Source organism: Myxine glutinosa, chromosome 1, assembly GCF_964187855.1.
Source record: "Myxine glutinosa chromosome 1, kmMyxGlut1.1, whole genome shotgun sequence".
Taxonomy (NCBI): Eukaryota; Metazoa; Chordata; class Myxini; order Myxiniformes; family Myxinidae; genus Myxine; species Myxine glutinosa.
This window is the reverse complement of record NC_136261.1, coordinates 28980342-28987389: the sequence shown is the minus strand read 5'-3', so window position 1 is coordinate 28987389 and position 7048 is coordinate 28980342.

Genomic DNA, 7048 nt, shown 5'->3' with positions numbered 1-7048 from the left:
GTGTTGACATGTATGTGTCATATTAAAGCGCGGTGTTACGCACGCTACATGTAAGCAAGGAGGAAGCGGACAACGCGGTAATTTTTAAGAGTCTTCATTCAAGAGCTCACTGTAACACTGAGCTGCTCAGGGCTGCGCGCCCCGTGTATATCGTGAGGCCACGCCTCTCTCCCGGCCGTGGCCCACCCCCACTTGGTGTGCGGGGTTGATGTCACCACGTCAGTGCTTTCGTGTCCGCCACACGCGCCCCCCCAGAATCCCCGCGCACCTGAAGGGTCAGTTTGCGGGGCAAACGGATGACCCGGCCGAAGCGCCCCCTGGCGACTGGCGGCGTCTGGGATGCAGGGATGCCATCTGGGATGCCTCCGGCTGCCCCTGGGATGGGTGCAGGACCGGGGGGCGGCGGGGCTGGGCGGTGCCGGGGGTCCGCCTGCAGGGGGGCGGCCCCGACGCGGGGGTCGGGCCACCGGCGGTGGATGGTCCACGTCGAGATGGGTCGGCTTGAGGCGGTCCACAGAAACGTGGTCAGGAGTACTGCCGATGTCCAGGGTGAAGTGCTTCACCCCGGTCTCCAGCACGCGGAAAGGCCCGTCGTACGGGGGCCGCAGTGGTGTCCGATGGGCATCGTGGCGGACGAAGACGTACTCCGCCGTGCGAATCTCCGGGGTGACGTGCGTCGGTGGGTGCCCGTGGCATGCCGTCGGCACCGGGGCGAACCTCTGGGCGGTCTCCTGCAGAGCGGAGCGCTGCTGTGCCGCGGACCATGGTGCCGTGGAGTCGGGGAGGAACTCGCCCGGCACCCGCAGCGGTTGCCCGAAGACCAACTCCGCCGCGGATGCGCGCAGGTCCTCCTTGGGCGCCGTCCGGAGGCCCAGCAGGACCCAGGGGAGCCTGTCGACCCAGCCGCCGTCGTGGAGGGTGGCCCGGAGCGCGGCCTTCAATGAGCGATGAAATCGCTCACACAGGCCGTTAGCCTGGGGGTGGTAGGCCGTGGTTCGGTGCAGCCGGACCCCGAGCCCCTGCGCGACCGCCCCCCAGAGCTCCGAGGTGAACTGGGGGCCGCGGTCGGACGATAGGTCTGAGGGGGCACCGAACTGGGCGACCCAGGTGGCGATGAAAGCCTGCGCGACGTCCGCCGCCGTCGTCGACGCCAAGGGCACGGCCTCCGGCCACCGGGTGGTGCGGTCCACCATGGTGAGGACGTGGGTGAAACCCCGCGAGGGGGGCAGAGGTCCCACCAGGTCCACGTGGACGTGGTCAAACCGGCGTTCCGGCACCGTAAACGGGGCCAACGGGGCCTGGGTGTGCCGGTGCACCTTGGCGCGCTGGCACGCGAGGCACGTCCTGGCCCAGCCGCGGACGGCCTTCCGGAGGCCATGCCAGATGAATTTGTCGGCGATCAACCTTTGGGAGGCCCTCGTGCCCGGGTGGGACAGGCCGTGGATGGCTTCAAACACCTGGTGCTGCCAGCCCGCGGGCACAATGGGGCGAGGCCGCCCGAGGGAGACGTCGCACAAGAGGGCCGTGCCCGCGCCGTCGAACGGCACCTCGGTGACGCGGAGGCCTGTGACAGCGGTCCGCAAGGCCTGGACGTCGGGGTCAGCGGCCTGGTCCGCTGCCATCCGGGCATAGTCGATGCCGAGGTGGACTGCGTGGGCGACGGCCCGGGAAAGGCAATCCGCCACCGGGTTGTCCTTCCCCGCGACGTGCCGGATGTCCGTCGTGTACTCGGACACGGCCGAGAGGTGACGCTGCTGCCGGGCCGACCACGGCTCGGTGACCTTGCCCATCGCGAAGACCAGCGGCTTGTGGTCGACGAAGGCCGTGAACGCACGGCCCTCGAGCAGATGGCGGAAGTGCCTGACCGCCAAGTGAAGCCCGAGCAACTCGCGGTCGAAGGTACTGTAACGGCGTTCGGGCGGGCGAAGCTGCCGGCTAAAGAACGCCAGCGGTTGCCAAGCTCCACGCACCCATTGCTCGTGCACCGCGCCCACCGCGTAGTCAGAGGCGTCGGTGGTGAGGGCGATCGGCGCATCTGGCGCCGGGTGCGCGAGCATGGTGGCGTTAGCCAAGGCGAGCTTCGCGCCCGTGAACGCCGCGTCCATCTGCTCGGTCCAGGTGACGTCGCCTTTGCCCGGCTTACCTCGGAGAGCTTCGTGCAGGGGGCACAGGAGCTGGGCGATACGGGGCAGGAACCGATAGTAAAAGTTCACCATGCCCAGGAACTCCTGCAGCCCCCTGATCGTGCGGGGGCGCGGAAACCCCTTTACCGCCTCCACCTTGGCCGGCAGGGGGACGGCTCCGTGCCTGGTGACGCGGTGCCCCAGAAAATCGAGTTCGGCGACGCCGAACCGGCACTTTGCGGGGTTCACAATCAGGCCATGCTGGCCCAAGCGTTCGAAGAGCGTGCGGAGGTGGTGTAGGTGCTCTTCGCGGGACGCGCTGGCGACGAGGATATCGTCCAGGTAGACGTATACAAAATCCAAGTTGCGCAGGACGCTGTCCATCAGCCGCTGGAACGCCTGAGCCGCATTCTTCAGACCGAAGGGCATCTGCAGGAATTCGAAGAGTCCGAACGGCGTGATGACCGCCGTCTTCGGGACGTCCTCCGGCCTGACGGGGACCTGATGGTAACCGCATATGAGGTCCAACTTCGAGAAGAAGGACATGCCCGCCAAACGGGCGGAAAAGTCCTGAATGTGAGGGACGGGGTAGCGGTCGGGGGTGGTGGCGTCATTGAGACGGCGATAGTCCCCGCACGGTCGCCATCCCCCGCCGGGCTTCGGCACGATGTGCAGCGGCGATGCCCAAGCACTCTCCGAGCGCCGAACGATGCCGAGTCGCTCCAGGGTAGCGAACTCCGCTTTTGCTACCGCCAGCTTCGTCGGCTCGAGGCGGCGTGCCCGGGCGTAGACCGGTGGCCCGACGGTGGGGATGTGATGGGCCACCCCGTGCTTGACGGCCCCCGCCGAGCAAGGTGGGCTGCGTGAGGGCCGGGAAGCCGGCGAGGAGGCGGGTGAAATCGTCCGCTGCCGGAAGCGTACAGATCAACGTGGCCGGAACCGAACCGTTCGGCAAGCCGCTCGGTGAGCCGCTCAGTGGGCTGCTCGACGAGCTGGGCAGCGCACAAGCGAGCGAGCTGAACGTCTCGGCCTGGACAAGACGTCTGTGCTTTACGTCGACTAGGAGCCCATTTGCGCACAGGAAGTCCGCGCCAAGCAATGCCATGGGCACGTCGGCGGTGACGAACGACCATCGGAAAACCTGCCCTCCGAACCGCAGAGAGAGGCAGCGTTTTCCGTACGTACGGATGGGCGTCCCGTTTGCGGCAAGCAGCGCGGGGCCCCCGCCCGCGGCGTGCTTGTCCGACGTACCGGCAGGAACGACACTCACCTGCGCTCCTGTGTCGCACAGGTAACGGCGCCCGGATAAGGTGTCCGTGATGAACAGCAGGCTGTTCAAACGGCCGGCGCTCATTGCCACTATCGAGCGCCGGTCCGGGCGTTTCCCAACCTGTCGAAGGAGGATGACACTGTCGAGCCTCGTGGCCGAACCTGGCGTGGAACCGGCTCCGCCAGGCCGGTGGAGCCGGCGGTTTTCCCTGCGGTGGCGGTTTTCACCGCGGCGGTGGGCGGGGCGTGGCGGCGGCCACGAGGTGCGTATCAGCATGCTGTGTATGCTGTGGAAGCTGATGCTGTGAATCAGCATCGGCCTCGGGATCTACGAGGTGGGCCACACCGACTCTCGCCCGCGTGTCCGAAGCCGCGAAGTACCTGTCCGCCTCGGCGGCCAATGCTCAGGGTTCCGTTAGCACGGTCCCGGCCAACGCGAGGCGTACTTGTGCTGGAAGTTGGCGACGGAAAAGCGCCCGGAATAGAGAACCAGGGGCTTCGTCGCCCAACAGTGACAGCATATGGTCCATTCGGACCGACGGGCGCGTGTCGCCGAGCTCGGGGAGATCCAGGAGGCGGTCGGCCCGTGCGTCCTCCGTGAGGCCGAACGTGGCTAGGAGCAGCCGCTTGAGTGCCTCGTACTTGTGGCCGTCCGGTGGGTGGCGAAGGACGGACACAACTTGAGCGGCCGTGCCAGGCCCGAGGGAGGCGACGATGTGGCAGTAGCGCGTGTCGTCGTCGGTGAGGCGCCGAAGCTGAAACTGGGCTTCGGCTTGGACGAACCAAACTTCGGCCTGGGCCTCCCAAAATTCGGGAAGTTTAACCGACATCGCGTTGTTGGCCATGGCAATGGCGTCGTGCTTGGAAGGATCGCTACGGCAGATCCAACGTCGAGGGTCACCAGTAAAGCGCGGTGTTACGCGCGCTACTTGTAAGCAAGGAGGAAGCGGACAACGCGGTAATTTGTAAGAGTCTTTATTCAAGAGCTCACTGTAACACTGAGCTGCTCAGGGCTGCGCGCCCCGTGTATATCGTGAGGCCACGCCTCTCTCCCGGGCGTGGCCCACCCCCACTTGGTGTGCGGGGTGATGTCACCACGTCAGTGCTTTCGTGTCCGCCACAATATGACATTACATATGTTGAACCAAACAGAATCATGAGTGTATCATACATTACATGCATGAAAGTAATATTGCTACTTTAGAAAACCAGGAAACGTCACGGAATGTGACGTGTTACTGTCAGGTGAGTCTCAGTAAAGGTAAGCTTGTGGCGGACACGATGGCTCGCTGGCGCGGTGACATCATTCCGCGCACCAAGAGGGTGTCGGCCACGCCCGAGGGGTAGGCGTGGCCTCGGGATATACACGGGGCGCGCAGCCCCGAGCACGTCAGTGCTACAGTTTGAGCTTTACAATAATAATAATAATAATAATGCATTTATTTTATATAGCGCTTTTCAGGAAGCCCAAAGACGCTTTGACAGAGTGCAAAACATAATGCATAGCAAAACATAAAAGCAATTGCAAAAAAGAAGAATCAATAGGGAAATATTCAAAGCACAAAGGAGGGAGAAGGAGAGGAGATAGTCAGGGGTTAGAATAAAGACTTTTGACCCTACGCGTTGTGGCTTACCTTCCTTGGCAAACAAGTTGCGTGCGTAGCACCACGCTACACTGGTGACCCCTTTTGGTTCAGCCGTCGCTGACCACAGAACGCGCCATGGCCAGCAACGCGGTAAAGCTCCCTGAGTTTTGGGAAGCACAGGCCGAGGTATGGTTCGTGCAGGCCGAAGCACAGTTCCAGCTTCGAGGAATAACGGCGGACGAGACGCGTTACTATCACATGATCGCCGCCCTCGGGCCCGGCACGGCCGCCCGAGTCGTGTCCATCCTGCGGCACCCACCGGCGGAGCACAAGTGCAGGGCGCTCAAACGGCTCCTCATCGCCACGTTCGGCCTCACGGAGTTCGAACGGGCGGACCGCCTCCTGGACCTTCCCGAACTCGGCGACACACGACCATCGGTACGGATGGACTACATGCTGTCGTTGCTGGGTGACAAAGCCCCGGATTTTTTTTATTCCGGGTGCTTTTTCTACGCCAGCTGCCGGCACAGGTACGCCTCGCGTTGGCCGGTTCCAACATAGGGGAACCCCGCGCTCTGGCCGTCGAGGCCGACAGGTTTTTCGCGGCTTGTGACACGCGGGCGAGCTTCGGTGCGGCCGTCGCGGATCCCGAGGCTGATGCGCATGCACACCTCGTGGATCCCGAGGCTGATGCGCATGCACACCTCGTGGCCGCCGCCACGCCCCGCCCACCACCACTGCAGCGGCGAACGCCGCGGCCTCGCCGCTCCCGCCGCAAGCCTGGTGCCGTTTCCACGCCAGGTTCGGCCACAAGGCTAAGAAGTGTTGCCCGCCGTGCTCGTTTGGCAGGTCGGGAAACGACCAAGCCGATGCTCGGTAGCGGCCCTGAGCGTCGGCAATTCCGGCAGCCTCTTATTCATTACGGACACCTTGTCCGGGCGCCGCTTTCTCTGCGACACAGGAGCGCAGTTAAGCGTCATCCCAGCCCACGCATCCGACAAGCGAACCGCGGGCCGGGGCCCCGCGTTGCTTGCAGCCAACGGTACACCCATATGCACATTCGGGAAGCGCTGCCTCTCCCTGCGGTTCGGAAGGCAGCGCTTTCAATGGACGTTCGTAACCGCCAGCATGCCCATGGCATTGCTTGGTGCGGACTTCCTATGTGCAAATGGGTTGTTGGTGGACGTGAAGCACAGAAGGCTTGTCCAGGCCAAAACCGTGAGCTCGCTCGCTTGTTCGCTGAGCAGCTCGTTGAGCGGCTCACTGAGCGGCTCACCGAGCGGCTCACCAAGCAGCTTGCTAAACGGTTCCGTCCCGGCGAGTTTGGTTTGTACGCTTCCGGCAGCGGATGACTTTACCCGCCTCCTCGCCAGTTTCCCGGCCCTCACGCGGCCCACCTTCTCGGCGTTGGCCGTCAAGCATGGGGTGGAGCATCACATCCCCACCGTCGGGCCACCGGTCTACGCCCGGGCACGCCGCCTTGAGCCGACGAAGCTCGTGGTGGCGAAAGCGGAGTTCGCTACGCTGGAGCGGCTGGGCATCGTGCGGCGCTCCAAGAGCGCTTGGGCATCGCCGCTGCACATCGTGCCAAAGCCCGGCGGGGGAGGGTGGCCGTGTGGGGACTACCGCCGCCTCAACGATGCTACCACCCCCGACCGCTACCCGGTCCCTCACATCCAGGACTTTTCCGCCCGGTTGGCGAAAATGTCCCTCTTTTCCAAGGTGGACCTCATCCGCGGCTACCACCAGGGTCCCCGTCAGGCCGGAGGACATACCGAAGACGGCCGTCATTACACCATTCGGCCTCTTCGAGTTTCTGCGGATGCCCTTCGTGTTGAAGAATGCGGCTCAGGCGTTCCAGCGGCTGATGGACAGCGTCTTGCGCGACTTGGATTTTGTTTATGTCTACCTGGACGACATCCTCGTCGCAAGCGTGTCCCGCGAAGAGCACCTCCGCCACCTCCGCACGCTCTTCGAACGCCTGGGCCAGCATGGCCTGATCATAAACCCCGCCAAGTGCCGGTTCGGCGTTGCCGAAATCGACGTTTTGGGGCACCGCGTCACCAGGCA